The following is a 17441-nucleotide window of genomic DNA, read 5'->3' on the forward strand; positions in this document are numbered from 1 at the left end:
CCTAATAATAAGCAGGTCGCTTTGAGAAAGGAGACGTGTGTGTTATTAATAAGTCCGCTGATATCTCCTAAGTAGGTCAGACATTGTAGAATTGGTCTTCTTAAGATTATTAATTTTTTTTGTCACTAGAACAGGCGATTGTGCCAGACTTGAGCGGCTTTAACACCTTCCACGTGAACTCTGTCACTGCCATTGTCGACGCTAAACGTCCAATCAGGTGATTCTTACAAACCAAATAAAAAGAAAAAAAACTTTCAATGAGTACTACTCCAATAAATTTGAACTGGGAAGGTTGGCAGCGAGTCAAAGAAAGCTTGCCGTCGAGTTAAGCCAGTCCGTTAGCGGCGTGTGTTTGTTGACCACTAAAATACAAGCTGGTGGCTCTTAAAAATTACATTAAAAATCTTATCACGAGTGGAGGTGCGATCGATTTGAACTTGGAAGGTGACCGTCATGGCACCGAGGTTCGTAGTTCGAATGGATTGGACATCATTAAATTAGACTGTTGGCGGCTTGTTTTTGCGGAGCACAACCAGGCACGCTAGAGGTCAAAGAACAATAGTGTGCTTCTGTAGCGAGATAATTTATTCCCCCTGATTTCTATTCATTTCCCAAAGGTGGACTTAAACTATGACACTGAGTCGCAAAACGACCGCTGTATGCGAGGCCAAACGCCCCAGCGTGAATGGAAAGTGTTACCCGTGTGCACATTGCACGGAACGTCTCAGAGTCAATAAGAAAAGAAATGACATAAGGCATAGGTGTCAAACTCATCGTCGTCGCATCTCACGTTGCGTTGGGCTGCCGCCATAAATCGCCGAAAACTAAAGAGACATTTTTTTAAAAATGGTCCGAATGCTCGTTTCTGTTCCTCTTGGTAGCAAAGAAAAACTGAAGTAAAGTCAAAGTTGCTACAAAATGCTTAAGTAATTGAAGGTCAAATGATAGAAGAGCATATTTTTGACACATCCATCCATCAAAAACATCTTGCACCATCAATGTCAGCCAATGAGTTCACTTAAACGCTGTGCTGGTGGAAAATGTTGTTCTAGTGAAATTTTCTAGTGAAACATGACAAGTTTTAAGAGTTACGACTGACTACATTCCAACTTGTAAGCAAAGTCAAAAAGATTGAATTATGACATGTAGCCGTTCCAGATCTAACGTACGCACGCAGACAGCGCCGCAGGTAAGGATTCTATTATTACCCGGCTGAACCAGGACAGGGCAAGTAGGGAATGGAAGCAGGCCAGAATCCGCTGGGGGAAAAAGATGGCCAGTCTTCCTTTAATAAATCCCAAAAGTGCCCCTTTGGGAATATCAACGGGGACCGACCGGCGGGAATGGAAACGGGAGGTCCGCTCACCCTCTGAGAAAATCCGTGACCTCATCGCATGCCAGACGAGGAACGCTTAAACTCCGCTGGGGTTGAGGGACGACCCAGTTGCGCTATTTGAATTGGCATCTTCATCTCAAACGAGTGATTTGGTTTTGAGATCTGACCTTTGGATTGGATTGGATTGGATAACTTTATTCATCCCGTATTTGGGAAATTTCGTTGTCACAGTAGCAAGAGGGTTAGGATGCAGAAAAGGGAAAGTCATTTTAGACATAAATAGATAGGTAATAAGTAAGATAATAAGTAAATACATGAATAAATATATAAATAAATAAGCGTGTTGCTGAAATACACACATATATACACATATATATATATATATATATATACACACACACATATACATATATATATATATATATATACATATACATATACATATACATATACATATACATATACATATACATATACATATACATATACATATACATATACATATACATATACATATACATATACATATACATATACATATACATATACATATACATATACATATACATATATATATACATATATATATACATACATACATACATACATACATACATACATACATACATACATACATACATACATACATACATACATACATACATATATATATATATATATATATATATATATATATATATGTACACATATATATAAGCACATATATACATACACAGATGTACATGCATGCATACGGTAGGTCTTAACACTCAGCCATTTGTTTTGTTAAAGAGCCTGACAGCGGAGTGGATTTGATTGGATCTTTGTTTGTTATGGCTTCCAATCCCGTGGTTCTTTTCGTCCTTCTGATTAATCTTCTACGAGTAAATCTCCAATTGGACGTCTTTAGCCGTCATTAAGTTGACAAATATACATTAGGCAATGGAGAAATACAAGAAATTAGTGGCGGTGTGATTAGTTGTTGAATATGAGAGCTTCTCCTATTTTTAAAAAAATCATTTTGAGTTTAAAGTTTTACTTTTAACTGATTTTTGTCTTTAATATAGATATTTTCATGTACCAGCGTATTCCGTCAGTGCTTTTTGATGTATATTTGTCAAGTGTAAATTCAGGCATCTTATGATTAAAAAGGAGGTAAAATGTTAGTTTTAAATAAGTTTATCTCGAGTAGGCGTCTATTTGAACAGTGAGGGGAGAAGCAAAAAAGAGGGAGTGTAAATCCTATAAATATATATATATATTTTTAATCAAATTAAGGGGTGGCTGCTAATATTTGGTAGCCCATGGTGAAAGCAGAGTGAGAAAATCGTTTGTTTGCTTGCCAGTCAAGATGGCTGGGACATCTAGCGCTGTCAATGGCAGCCAATGAGTTCAATGAGTGCCCAAAAAAGAGATAATGATTCATCGAGGATCACAAAAATTTGATAATCGGTCAGTTGTCAATGAATCAATGGTGGCAGCACTACAAAAGAACAAACAAACAAAAAATGTTAGTTTTGCACCAAAATGTCCGACTTCCACTTTCTCATCTTTGCGACTTTTAAAAAAAACATTAACTCACGACAGAAACGAGACATGCCTGCCAAGCAAGTTTCATTCTTCTAAGAGTGAAGCGGTCTGATTTTTGGGGGGAGTTTTTTGTGCCTTCAAACCGCATGCTGAAGTTCTAATGAAAAACGATGAACCGCGGTGGAAACCTGTCACACGACTTTGGTAAGAGTGTGTATGTGTGCGTATGTTGTGACAGATGTCCTTCCATGCTGCTTCGCCGCGGAGGAACGAGCTTCAAGTTCACTGCGGAACACGTTTTGACATTCAACTTCTGACAGGAGATAAAGCACTAAGTGCTAGTGAAACAAACACAAAAAGTCAGTCAGTGGACCGCAAAGTCCACGTGACCACGCACTCTTTGTTCAACTTGTACAAAACACAAGCTGCACTTCCTCTTCGAAACCATGAATTCAGTTGGATGTCTATTGCTTTCGACCACAGTCAATGACTTCAAGTTAACCACGTGTGGCATCGAAATGTGAAAATTGCCTACTTTGTGAAAAAGTTGTATTTTTCAAGAGAAAATACTCATGTAGAAACCAAACAGTAAAATACAGTTGACTATAGTCAGAAAGAGTTCATAATATAATAACATAAAATAGAATTATCTTTTATGTCATCCTGTCATGAGACAAGAACATTTAATTAATAAAAAATTCTAAAGAGAAAAGTGAATAAAACTACCATATTTTCACGACTATAAGGCGCACTTAAGTCTTAAATTTTCTCCAAAATAGACAGGGCGCCTTATAATCCAGTGTGCTTTATATATGGGAAAAAAATAAAATGTTTCATTGAGGGTGCGCCTTATAATGTGGTGCGCCTTATAGTCGTGAAAATACTAGTTTTATTTTGGTCAGTGGGTAATGGGAAAAAAACTTATTTTAAACAGACTTTAAAATTTGCCCAAATAAAAAAAAATCAATCATTCCTAGGATGATAAAGTCAAAGTCTATCAGGGAAAGAAAGTCAGAATTAACTCATCGCCCGCCACTGACAACGATAGACATCCAATTTATTTAACCTTTATTTAATATGTGACGTTTCGGGTCCATTGACAATGCTAGAGGTTTTATTCCTTTTAACTGGGAGGGTCGAATGAACAAACGTTGTAACGCCGTTAATAGAAACCAATGATTTAAACTGTGAGATGTATTTCCTATAAATAAATATTACACATTTCAGGATCCCCTGAACTAATACTCGCCCACTCCTAGCGACCTCCTTTATCATTGGTTATCGAAGACACCAGCAGTCCTGCCGTACGACCGCGCATTAATCAATGTCGTCACACGTGCACACGTGGTGGCAACTGATCGATTTCCCTGTTTACCCCATTTGAAGCAAAGCCACTGAGTACCTGCGTGATAATTCTCCACTGGATTTTCCCAGCTGCTTTTTAAATAAGCCACTGGCGATTCTCAAATCTCAATTCCCAGGCCTATAAAAGAAAGCAAGACCATCTTTTTTCAAAACGCAATATTTCGCAGCGCCACTTCTGTCACCTTCTATCTCTGCCCAGGATAAGTCATTACTGAGCCATAATGAGTTGGCTTCCCGGTACATTTTTTTTCAGTCAGGAGGTCATGGGGGGGCCTTTATATATGTATAAGTTACACAACTCCAAAATCCATAATAACAAAGAAAAAAAATATGTCGCACTGGAGTGAGTATACCGTATTTTCACGACTATAAGGCGGACATAAAAGTCTTAAATTTTATCACGATTAAATAAAATAAAGTCGATAGGGTACACCATCCTCTACAGCTCTCACACCTACGGCAAGAAGCCCCCGACTCTACTATTTTCCCCATAGAAAAAGTACTGCGCAGTGACTGCTGGGATATATAGTCCTTTTGTCAATACACCCAATGGATTGTGGCCTGGGCATCAACATCAACACAGCTTTACGAAGCATGGAAGGCAGCGTTGGAATAGTTACGCTAGCTACTAGCTGGCTACAATTTGCAAATGGATTGTGGCCGCCTGGATGAACGTATAAAACTCAGCGTTTTTGATGACTCATTGGGACAATTGTTCAATTCGGACACAGAAAATTAGGACTTTGATGGATTTGTGGGTGATGATGACGCGAGTACATTGTAAAATGGTTAAATAAAGTACAACCGAACTCAGTTTTGCTTCCGTTGCCTTTTTAAAAACGTGTTTTTAGCGCGTGTCCGTATGTTTAAGCTGGTGTATGTTTTGCCATGCCTGGCTGCGTCTATAAAAACGGTGCGTCCTTTGTGTGTGTAAAATACAGAAATAGCACTCGTTACTGACATTGCGGCTAAAAATACGATGCGCCGTATATTCATGAAAATACAGTAAGTCATTTTTGTGGGGAAATTAATTGAATGACACCCCAAGAACAGATGTTTCATTTTGAAGGCTATTTTCAAAGGGCTCCTCAAGAAATTTACTATACACACAGGCAGGTCATTAGTGAACATTACTACTCTCAGTGACAGTCCCCTGACAAATTACCCATCAACCTTTGCGGGAGAATCAGACCAATAGGAACAGTCTCATGCCTCCGAGCATGCATTGTGGCATTGTGGGTGTAAATGAAATTCATGTTCTGTGCTCGTTATTTGCTTACTTATTGCTCCAGATAAAAAGTTAGAAGATAAATTAGATAATGTGAGTTTTGTTATGACACTGTTACTGTGAACGGCACTTGAGTTAATAAACAGGGATTATTCGTCAGTGTTTATGATTCTCCTGCCATTGAGGAAATTTTTAAATACTGAATTGAATGATATGTATTATAATATAAAGTAAGTATTATTAATGACGTTCGTATATACAACACCAAGACAACTATTTCTGTTACAAAGCACATCGTATTCTCTTGCGTGACAATTTTTCTCCCCGGAAAATACATTATTTCTCGAAAACAGGCCACCTTTTCCAACCATTAGCATTTAGGAGTATGCATGGAATTTGGTGTCAGGATTGGAAAAATAAGCCCCCCCATACAGTAAAGTTTGAAAAAATATATATGTATATACACACAATATAAACACTTTCACATCAAATAATCTCCACATTGCACTCACACATACAAATACATGCATACCAGTGCCACTTTTTTTTTCTTTGCGAATGGAAACATTCCTGCGAGACTCCCCGGAGACAAAATGAGGACTAGAAAAGGGCTGCTGAGAGTCCAGGGAAATGGGAGTCTGTGTAGGCCCGTTTCCACAAAAAAAGAAAAATGTAAACGCTATATTTTCCCAGAAACTATCACGATAAACGGCAGTTTCACTTCTATGATAAGTCATTTATTCTTCTCTGAAAAACAAAAACTGTTGGCCATTTTATGCATCGCATGATAGGTTAATATAGTAATTAAAGTGATGTCTCAGCGATATAGACGGTGACATATCATTTTTTTTTGGTTGACTCATCAGTATAATACAGTACTTTTGATCTTTTTTGTTGTTGTTTTTTATTCGCAAAAAAATTGAAATTCATTTTGTTCAAATGAATGGATTTTTTGGTTCATTTATGTTTTAGATCACATGTGTCAAAGTCGCGGCCCGGGGGCCAAATCTGGCCCACCGCATCATTTTGTGTGGCCCGGGAGAGTAAATCATGAGTGCCGACTTTCTGTTTTAGGATCAAATTAAAATGAAGAGTATAGATGTATATTAAATTTCCTGATTTTCCCCCTTTTAAATCAATAATTGTAATTTTTAATCCATTTTTTCTGTGTTTTTAGTTCAAAAATCATTTTGTAAAATCTAAAAATACATAAACAAGCTAAAATAAATATTGTTTTAGATCTATAAAAAACTGAATATTCAGGTATTTTAATCAATTTATTTAAAAAAATCTAAATATTATATCTAAAATGATCTGGCCCACATGAAATCGAGTGGACGTTAACGCGGCCCGCGAACCAACCCGAGTCTGACACCCCTGTTTTAGATGATTGAAAGTATTTCTAAAATAAAAAAAGGATTAAAAATATAATATTTACAGAGTACTATTCATTTTAATATGTTTTTTTCTCAAAATGCATTAATAAGGGAATACTTTGCTTAGTGGCAATTGCGATTAATCGCTGGCAGTCTCTCCCACTCAAAATGGATTGGACGCCTATCAACATGAATGGCATCCAAAGACTGTTGGTGTCAGAGTTAAAGAGGTAAATTAGACACACCGTGATGTCCCAATTTGACCATATTCCAGCAGGCTCGCTCCCAGATAACGGATAACACACTCAAGGCGTCTTCGGTTGTTTCATTTCACAGTAGATTTGTCGGCGGGCACTCCAGACGCCCGCAGTGCCGTATACAAGCAATCGAAATGGCCGTCCCTAATGGTGACCCAGCGGGAATTGAAAGACGCTTGAGGCTGAGAGCCCTCTTGAGCGCGGGGTGTCGACGAAGAGCTCACTTTACATGACTTGACCTCCATTTGCAGTGAATGCTATTGATCTCCCTGAAACTCCCACACGCCCTGAATATCTTTGGATTTGTTTAATGGTGATAGACCACCAGACCACCAGTCCAATCATCCTCCTTCCATGCGCCTGCTGTAAAATGAAATGAGTCTGTCACTTGTCGACGTCCAATCCAAGGGAAGTGGGAGAGTTCAAATGGATTGGACATCAATCCATGGTAAAATTTTGGAGTCATGAGGTCAAAAGTCACGGAGGTCAAAAATAATTTTGTGATAACTTGGTAATGGATTTGACTCAAATTTTCAGGGTCATGGAAAAGGCAAGAGGGGATTAAATTGGGATCAAATGTCACAGAGGTCAGAAAAGGAAATTCTGGAAGAGTTTTAATAATTAATTAATTAATATACATTTGACTAATTTGACCTGTTTTTTATATTTTTCAATCTTCTTAAACACCACAAATCCATGAGGTAAACTAAAAAAACTGAGTTTTTTAATTATGTTTACAATATTTAAAGATTATTTTTTAGAAAATCAATTGAGTATTAAAATATTCCAAATAACTTTTTTAGCATCACAACAAGAATTGCATCACATTTAAAAAATATTCATAATGATTAATAATGTAAAATCTTACACAATTAATAGTTTTATTATCTTATAAATTCTGATTACTTACAAGAATTTTTAATTTTTTTTGATTGTTTGTTTAAAATGAACAGATACATTTCGAAATTTGAATGCATGCAATATTGCTGGCCTCTTGATAGTGTGACTAGGACATTAAACACATGACGATTTAAACGTGCAAATGTGAGAGAGTCTTCGCTAGGCGGTCATCGTCACTTTAATTACATCTTGCACTCCCTCCTTCCTCCTTGCCTTGGCTCTGCTTTACGGCCAGACGTTTGTCACTTTGCCATCTTCCTTGCGGCTTCCTCTCTCTCTCTCTCAGTCTCTCTCTCTCTCTTTCTCTGTCTCTCTCCCTCTGTCTCTCCCTCTGGGTGAAGCAATGGAAATAAGACTGTGGCTCTTTCCATTTCCCCTCGGACCCCCTCCACCACTGCTTTCCCACTCTCTTCCTCGGTTAATGCTTCCCAGTTAATGCAAGAGCTGACGAACGAGTGGCGCGAGGCGAAGGGTGTGGAGAGAAGTTGGCGTGGCGGGGCGACAAGTGAACCAGAAAAGGCCCAGTGGGGAAACAAAAGCCAATACAGTGTACTATGAAGTGGAGCACTACCTCCCTTTATGATGTCTTGCACATGCAAGGCACTGATAAATAGCAACGCTGTTCATTTTTTATTGTTTTTTTTTTAAATAAATATTCATTTTTAAATAAACATTTTCTAAAATCACAAAATATTGGGAGACTTTTGAGGGAATACAATCATTTAAATAAATACCTAAAATTAGAAATATCCCCAAAACAGTTTTAAAAAATGAATAAATGAAAAGAAAGAGGAAAATATAGATTAATTTTAAAAATATAATAAAAAATAAAATACACAGTTTTTAGAAATAGACTATTTTAAATGATTATATTTAGTATTCTTAAAAATAAATTAAATTAGTTTTCTATTGATTTATTTTTAAAATCATATCAGTTTGATCATTTTAATATTATTATGTAGTTGTAATGGTTATTATATATTTTTTAGCTTTTTTCAATATTTGGCTGCATTTTTCTATTCATTTATTCATTCAATATTCTTCATTTATCCGCAAGTTTCACCTACTGTGAAAACATGAAATCATATTCGGTATGTTATATTTAAATGAACTAACAGATTTTTCCGATGTCAGCACGAGCTGTTGATGTCTTCCCCACAGGTGTGCTGAGAAACACTTAGTGCATCACAACCACCGCCTTCACCAAACAGCGGGGCGCCTAACACACACTGATTGTTCTTTGCGTTCGTCGTTACCACGTGGCTACGAGCGTAATCACTCTGCGTTATTCCACCCAAGCCATTTTCTGCGGAAAGCGCAAAAGGTCTTTAGGTCTTTCCATTGACTTCAAAGAAAATAATTTTCTTCTATTTTTGTTCCCGTCTTAGGAACCAATCGCTGAACCCTCAACCCAAGTGTGGGCCACCCACGAGTCGTGCGCGCTAACCTTTAACGTCATTAGCTTTCTTTCATCTCTTTGTGGACGGACCTGCTCTCATTGTAATTTCCTCCCACTCACTCGCAATCCGGACTAATATACGGTCGAGAGGCCTAGGGAAGGAAAAAATAAATTTAAAAAAAGAACATCCCAGGCTGATTGAAGAGAAACTGGAGACGCACTGCTGCTTTAATATTTGACGAAAAACCTTTCAGGGCTCGGTTTGGTCCCACTTTGATGCACTCGTAAGAAGTGTCGGACCCGGGCTGACTGTATGCGCTGTAATTGCGGCGTATGCCGGAAGACTATAAGGCAAACATTCAAAATTAAGACTCATTTCACGCACCAGCTGTCCGCTTTTGATGTGCAAGCGATAACGCTGTGGAGCCTTGAGTGGGGGTAACAGATGTTGAACTACTAAAATCAAAAAGGCAAGATAAACAATAAGTCCATCAACACTACTTGAAAAACCATTTTAGATGATTTAATAATCAAAAGGAAGATTTTTCATCTTTGGTTGAGTTAAGATGGAAGGCAATCATGTTTCTTTGTTGGAATGGTTTTATATATTTCGATTGTAAAAATAGGAAAATACCTTTGTAAATGTGTTATTTTTCTATTAAGATGAATTTATCGCAAAATAATCTATTATTAAGGGGAGGGCTAACTTTTGAGACGTCGCTTGATCCAGAAAATGTGTTGCATTAAAAAGTCTGAGGTCATATCGATACATTTTGTTGAGCTATTACACAACAAACACTTCCGGTTTCGTCTATTTTCTGTTGGGAAAGAGGAAGCCCTCATCAGTCGGGTTAACCTCCAATCCAGGGATTTCCTTCTTGTTTTTTCTTCTTCTTCTTTTTGCGGACTTTTACCTAGCACACACAGGCCTGTCACGATACCCAGCATTTCGAGGTTTACATTTTAGGAAGCGTAACGTTGGGAGTTAACATTGTTGTCGAAATGGAACAATCTGAACACGGTTCAGGTCCTACTTTGAGGAAGGACTCAGGGGATATGTATTCAACATAAACTAAAAAGACCCTCCAATCATGTGACTCTTTTTTCATCTTTCTGCAGAGTTTATAACTGGTAGACTGTCACTAGTAGGCAGTGACTGAACGCTCATTCATGCTGCTTATTTACCAAGTCGCCATTGCTACCACCTTATAAAGCACATTACTGTGACATCTAATTTTTACTGAATGTCATAATGGTTACACAAAAAGATGACCCTAAAAAACGGGATTTGTGTATTCACATGGAGGCTGAATGCAGCCATGTTTTGGCCAATGGAAAACTTGGCTGTTACATGTGGGGCTGCCCTTCAAGGGCCCACTCTTGGCCCATTTTTGTCTCGCCTTTGCATGGCTACCATTGAGTTAAATTCTTCATAACGCTTTCAAAACCAAACACCAAGTCTGAAACCTTGGTTCGACAAAGAATTCAGCTCCAACTTTGATCACTGAGACCAAATCAACCACCAAAACTGAGCGACGACAAAATAAAGACCATACCCAGAGTGACACTGACTCATTCTCATAGCTGACAAGCCCTTGTTTTTAACCATAGAAAGCTCTCCGGTTTCATATTGGTTCCACCTCTGACTCCTATGAATGTAGCCTTCCGAGATTTGAGCTTCAACACCGCTGGTATCAAATCACTAAGCCTGGGAATGCGCACAGAGCCACTCTGGCAGATAAGGTTACACTGCAGCGAATGGATGTGTGTGTGTGTGTGTGTGTTTGCGGCTGGAAGATCTATAGCGCCAGCTCCAGTCTTCTGTCTCTGATCCACTACAGTGATGGGAGTCGCTAAGCGGCACAAATGAGCTTCTCGGTACCCGTTCGGTCATCCTTACTCACTGTGTGCTTTCATCCACGAGAAAATGCCAGATCCATGTAGAAATAGCTCCAAACAGCCAGCACTGCTCTCTAAATGTCAAGTTCATCTACGAGGCAAAGCTGCATGCAAATTATCTGATTCTCGGAGAAAGGAAACCTTATCAAGGATATTAGCTCCGCATGCTGATTAGTCATGAGTCTTCCGCAGCTTAGAAGGGACTAATTAAAAAGTTGCTGATTTAACCTCTTCATGACGGAATTTATATTGAAATATTTCAGTGCCATCGACGATACTAGACGTCCGATCGTGTGGTGTCCGGTCATCTTTCTGCTGGGAATTGTAATGCGTTTGTCACTAGTAGATGTCCACTTCAAAAGGATTGGACATCTAGCGCCTTCAATGGCAGTTGAAGAGTTAACACAAGCCTTTGGAGGTATACATAGTACATAGAGAAAATACAGACAGAAAATTAAATGCAAAAAATGTAACTTTTTCCACATTTCAATCTTTTTGAATCATTTTGTATCCTATGTTCCAATTTGATTTAATTTGAGCACATTCTTATTTCCAGTTCATATTTTCGATTTTATTTGTTTGTTTGTTTGATATTTTTTTCTATTTAAGGTTCCCCAAGTTTTTGTAGAAAATTTCAACTTGATTTTCTATAGATATTTTCATTATTATTATTGCATTGTACTGATGTATTCCTCAATGCTTGATCAACTAGATTTATGTCATGTAAATTCAGGCATCGTGATCAATAATGAAGACCAATACAAAAGAAAGTATTCTTCTAAGGTAGAAAACCTCCAGAGTGTCCACTTGGCTGTAGAGGACCACCCACCAATCCCCTGCGATAGTTTACGACCCATGTTTCTTAATAACCCAACAACCACAGTTGACAATGTTCCGCATGGAGTTCTCATTAGAATCCTACTGCTGACAAAGTGACAAGAAGCACTTGTTTCACAAAGGAAAAGCTTCCTCATGAATATTCCCCACTTTGCAAAATGCATGTAAATATAGTCCGCCGCAAATGAGGGCGATCTGGAGTTTGCTTTCATCTTATTAGACAATCTGTGCTTTTATCTTATGGAGCATGGAACAGATCGGTCTGTACCAGCGTCCATTTCTAGTCTTGTCCTTTTTAGGACAAGCGCTTCTGCTGTTGTTATTCACCTACAAACTATGCGTGCGATGCTAACGTGCTGTAAACACGCTATGGAAAGCGGTATTAGGTTAAGGAAATATAATATAATGCAGTGAGCAGTGAAGCTATCACTGCAGATTTATTGCTGGTTCTGTTGGGTCGCTTGTTTTAAAGAACAAAGAGTGGAGCAAGTTGAGGCGGAGGACAGCGATGGAGCTAAAGAAGAAGAAGAAAAGGAGCTTATTTTTAAGAACAAAGCTCAGTCATTGATTTGCTCTCCATTTGCAGAGTCGAAAAAAGAACAGAAAGTGAAAAGATGGTAGAAGAGGCTGGAAAAGTGGGTTAACCCGTGCTACCCATAGTCCTGTTTTCACTTGTAATCATTATTATCATTATAAGAAATACAATTAACGAATGTTTTTTTCAATGGTTGTGCCAGGGAACCTTGAAAAACTACATTGCCCATTTTGTTAGTGAATATTATTCTGTCTGCCACTTGTTAGAATTTTCTACCCTGTATTCATCATTTTCTGTCTCTCGGAATCGATTTCTCCGCCGCACCTATTCTATCAGCCCTTTTACCCCCCCATTGATTTCACGCAGGCCCTTCTCAGTGTCAGCGCACAACTATTAGTAAGCCTTCAAGCGATATTCTACTACGTTGATTTACTGGTGTGGTTGGTGATCTTCGTCGGCGCTTTTGTGTTGGACGGCGAGGTGATTTGTAAGTCAATCACGCGTGAACGGGCGGAAGACTGTCATGGCACGTCCCTCCCAGGAAGAGTAGATGAATGCCAAAATAAACACACAAAAAAAACCTTAGGCTATTTTAAAATAGAGTCAGCTTAAGGGTGACTTTTAACCTGATTTTCTGGCTTAGGTAAAACAAGAGACAGCTCAAGAGAGGGTGTGAGGTTCAATTGAATGGCGGGAGACGACGGGGCAGGTGATGAATGAATGGTGCAGTGTTTTAAATTCATAGACTGTTTCTTTGCAATTTTTCATTTGGACTATTATGAAAGGTTGCGTGATTTGGTCAAAGCAAGGGACCAGGCTTCATTTTTGTAATGCTCTGGGGTGAAACAACAGATTACGAATGCCGGTATTACAAATGACAGCCACAGTGCCATTTGAACTCTCAAGATTGCAGTTTTTGCATCAATTTCACTAAATTATCACTTAGTGATATGTGAGTTGGGAAAAAAAATCCTATGACAAAATGGGCGAGTTTATATCACGATATAAGATAAGATCATTCTTTATTGATCCCCTGTAAGTGAAATTTTGGTGTTGCAGCAGCACAAGCATGCAGTCAGGAATCTAAAGTGAATGAATAATGGAACAATTTTAAAATAATCTGCAAAGTAAATGTGTATATATGTGTGTATATATGTATATATATATATATATATATATATATATATATATATATATATATATATATATATATATATATATATATATATATATATACATTAATTTACAGATTATTTTACAATTGTTCCATTATTCAAAAGCAACATAAGAAGAGGTAGCAAATGAGTTTCAGTGACAAATCCAATTGACTTACTGTATTTTCACGATTATTAGGCGCACTTGAGTCTTAAATTTTCTCCAAAATAGACAGGGTGCCTTATAATGCAATGTGCTTTATATATGGAAAAAAAATTAAAATGTGTCATTTGTTGAGGGTGCGCCTTATAATGCAGTGCGCCTTATAGTCGTGAAAATACTGTAAGTGCTAAAACTGCTATGACAATGATGCTAAATGTATGTAGACTGACAATATAACAATGCTCGCAGGCATATATTATTTATTAATATCCTTCTCTACAAAAGTGTAAGAATTTTGAAAATATCTCATGTGGAAGTGAGAAGTTTTTCACCCCATCATCAGGTGGATAGGGTTCACGTCACCTAATAGGGACTCTGGTGAGCATAAGCATTGGAGAAAATGTTTTCCATGACACATTTTCTATTTTTACTGTGTTTAAATGTACACCTTGAAGTGCATATGCAGTTTTGAGACAGGAGTCTTACTACCACGCCTGGCATCTCCTGACGGAAATGCTTTTATCGAGAGCACCTCGTGGCACATTTCAGCTTCTATTTCTATAAAGCCTAATCCAGATGGAATTGGTACTGAAAGTGGGTCATTTTTTTAATTGAAATTAGATACCGAAAAGGACTGCCGGCTTGTTACTCGGATTCATTAGTGACGTCGCTAATACCTTCACGCAAATGGCAGCACACACGAATATGACGAGTGACCACGTGTTTGCCCGGAGTCAATTTTTTGACCTCGTGAACTAGAAAATGCACTCGGTTCCAGATAGAAGCACAACACACACACACACACATACACACATTCTACTGCGCCATTTATGCAATTTCCATAAGCAGGCAGGAGAAACGCAGTGTAGATTCAAATGAGGTTCCCTCCTACACGGGTATGCACGCACACACACACACAATAACAGCAGACTTCACACTCCAGTAAACAGCATAGATTGGCCTTCTTAGAGGCCTGTTCACCAGCTACTTTCTCCATTTGTGTGTGTATGGATACTAAATGTGGATGTGTGTGTACTCCGTTTGAAGGATTTAAAGCAGTAGCATTTTTCTGTGGTTATTATTGACGTTGCGGCACAAACGCATTATATTTGTGTTCAAAATCTATCGGGATATGGAGCGTTTTTATTGTTTTAAAAAGCATAAGTAATAATTTGAAATTAAGTAAATAAAATAAAAAATGTGTCAGCAAACAAAAATACATACGAAAGAGTATTATTAGTTTTTTTCTTCATTTTTATCCAAACTATTTTAAAATAAAGTGGTTAAAGAAAGATGGTAACTATAGTTTTTAATTTTCTATGTTTATCTTTAGACATCCAATCCAATTAGTTTATCACGAGTAGATGTCCAATCTATTTGAAGTGGGGAGGGGGGATGGCTTAATCTTTTTTTAATCAAGAAAAAGAAACATCTGGTGAGCATATCCTAATTTCTATTTATGAATGAATATGATACTAAATATGTTTAAAAATACATGTTAAAATAAAAAATAACAATGACTATTGTGTTTCTTAGTTCTTTTCTTAAGATAAAAAAATATTTTTGGGGGAAATATTTGCATCTTTTTACACTCAGAGTACTTGCATTATATTCATAATGCAACTTTTCTCAGGAACCTAATTTTTGTTTAAATGTACATTTCCAGCTGAATGCCAAGCCCATATTCACATTTTTACGTGAGTCGATGAGTTGATTAATCACAGAAATAAACGGTAATTAGTAGAAATAAAAAATATAATTATTTGTGGCACCCTCTGGTTGATTGTCCCCTCAATGCTATAAAATCATGAATAGGTTGTATTCAAATAGATTATTTCTACATTATACACTTTCCATATTGTGAAATGGTCTCTAAGGTAACCTCCGTGATGCACTGGGAGGTAACTTTAATCCATAGAATCAGGAATGGTGCAGTAATTGGGGGCAGCAGTAGCTCATCTTTAGGGCCTTGGAAGCATGAGAAACAGTCCAAGCGGGAGTCTTTAAACAGATAATCACCGTGCCTGCACTCCAATCATGGATCGGTCGAAATGGTCAGAGGCGTTTTTGCGTGTTGGCCGTAAAGCAGCGGCCGGTCGCCATGGCGAAAGGCCCATCAGTTCAACGCTGTGAACTTTATTGCAGACTAGTAAAGCCCCGACGGACAAGAGAAAGAGAAAGAGGCAGGGCGGGCTTAATGGCAAACGTTGATTTACGATGCGGACACGACCGCCAACCGCTGGGGAAGGAGGCCTGAATTGAGCGTTTTTACAGAAAACAAACATTTAATGACAAAAAAAGTTGAGTCTTTAATATCTGCCAGCTTCTGGGGCTGTGTCGGTTGAAATATAGCTTTTGGGAAAATGCAATAAAAAACACTTTACCCAAAGCACTGGCATGAATATATAGCGCTTGATTGGTTCACTAAAAATATTACAAAGATCCAGTTAGCATCCAGTTCAGTTTCAAACGGAGGCTAAACGTCTGTATCATGATGGGAAAAATCCAGTTATACGCAAGGTGTTCTTTCTGAATGCAAGTCGCTAAAACAAAGAGCCTGACTGTTAATGATTGCCCCTGCAGTGCTCAGGAAAACCTGGGTTAGCATGCAGCGTGAGTCAAGTTGACGAGCTTATCGATCGATTGCTCCATTCTCAGGGCAGTCGTCGTCTCTGCGTGATTTATCATTAAAGTCTTCTGCTTTAAATTTTCCGCCGATTAAGATTCTAGCAACAAATAATCCTGTTTTTTAACATCTTTAACCCTGCAGCACACGGTGGCCGAAACCTGCTGAGCGTGCAGAGCGCCAAGAAAGCCAGCGATCGATAACAACCCTTAGAAGATTAAAACAGAGGCCCTGTGGAATCCTAAAAGCACAGCTGCGAGAAAACAAAAACACCTCAAGTTGATTCAGACATTAGGCTTTCTTGGGTGTGGCTTTCGCAATTAACCGATACATCATTGGTTTATTATAGGTGACCACTATTTGAATATGTTGAAATGTCTAAATGATTGCCTGAATGCTCATTGTTTTAGGTTCTTAACACATTGGCTGTCATTGACAATGAAACACGTCTAATCCATTTGAACTGTGAAACGGATTGAACGTCTATCGCCCTCAATGGCAGTGAATGAGTTAAAAATCTGCATTTTATCTTCGCTTCTGTCATCTTTGTTACGCTTGTGTGGCGTGTTTCATACTAAGCAAACAAAAGTATATGTATATTCTGATAAAATAATCTGATACGAAATATTCATTCATTCATTTTCTTAACCGGTTATCATCACATGGCTATGTATAAGTTTTAAGTAAAAACAACAACCATAAATACCCACTTTTTTCTTACTCTTTCTGTAGTTTTCAAATGAATTATCAGACTTTGGGAGTAATATTATAATAACATAGTCCACTAATATGAAAAAGGATTTGGAGAGTTGTCAACAATCAAGGTAACACTCGTA

At 37.9% G+C, this 17441-nt stretch overlaps 1 protein-coding gene across 4 annotated transcripts in view; it reads right to left on the minus strand.

Annotated features, from left to right (window-relative positions):
* slc8a1b (solute carrier family 8 member 1b) overlaps positions 1-17441 on the minus strand; it is a 119189-nt gene that overhangs the window by 42573 nt on the left and 59175 nt on the right. The gene's annotated exons all lie outside the window — the stretch shown is intronic.

This window comes from Stigmatopora argus, chromosome 11 (genome assembly GCF_051989625.1).
Source record: "Stigmatopora argus isolate UIUO_Sarg chromosome 11, RoL_Sarg_1.0, whole genome shotgun sequence".
NCBI lineage: Eukaryota > Metazoa > Chordata > Actinopteri > Syngnathiformes > Syngnathidae > Stigmatopora > Stigmatopora argus.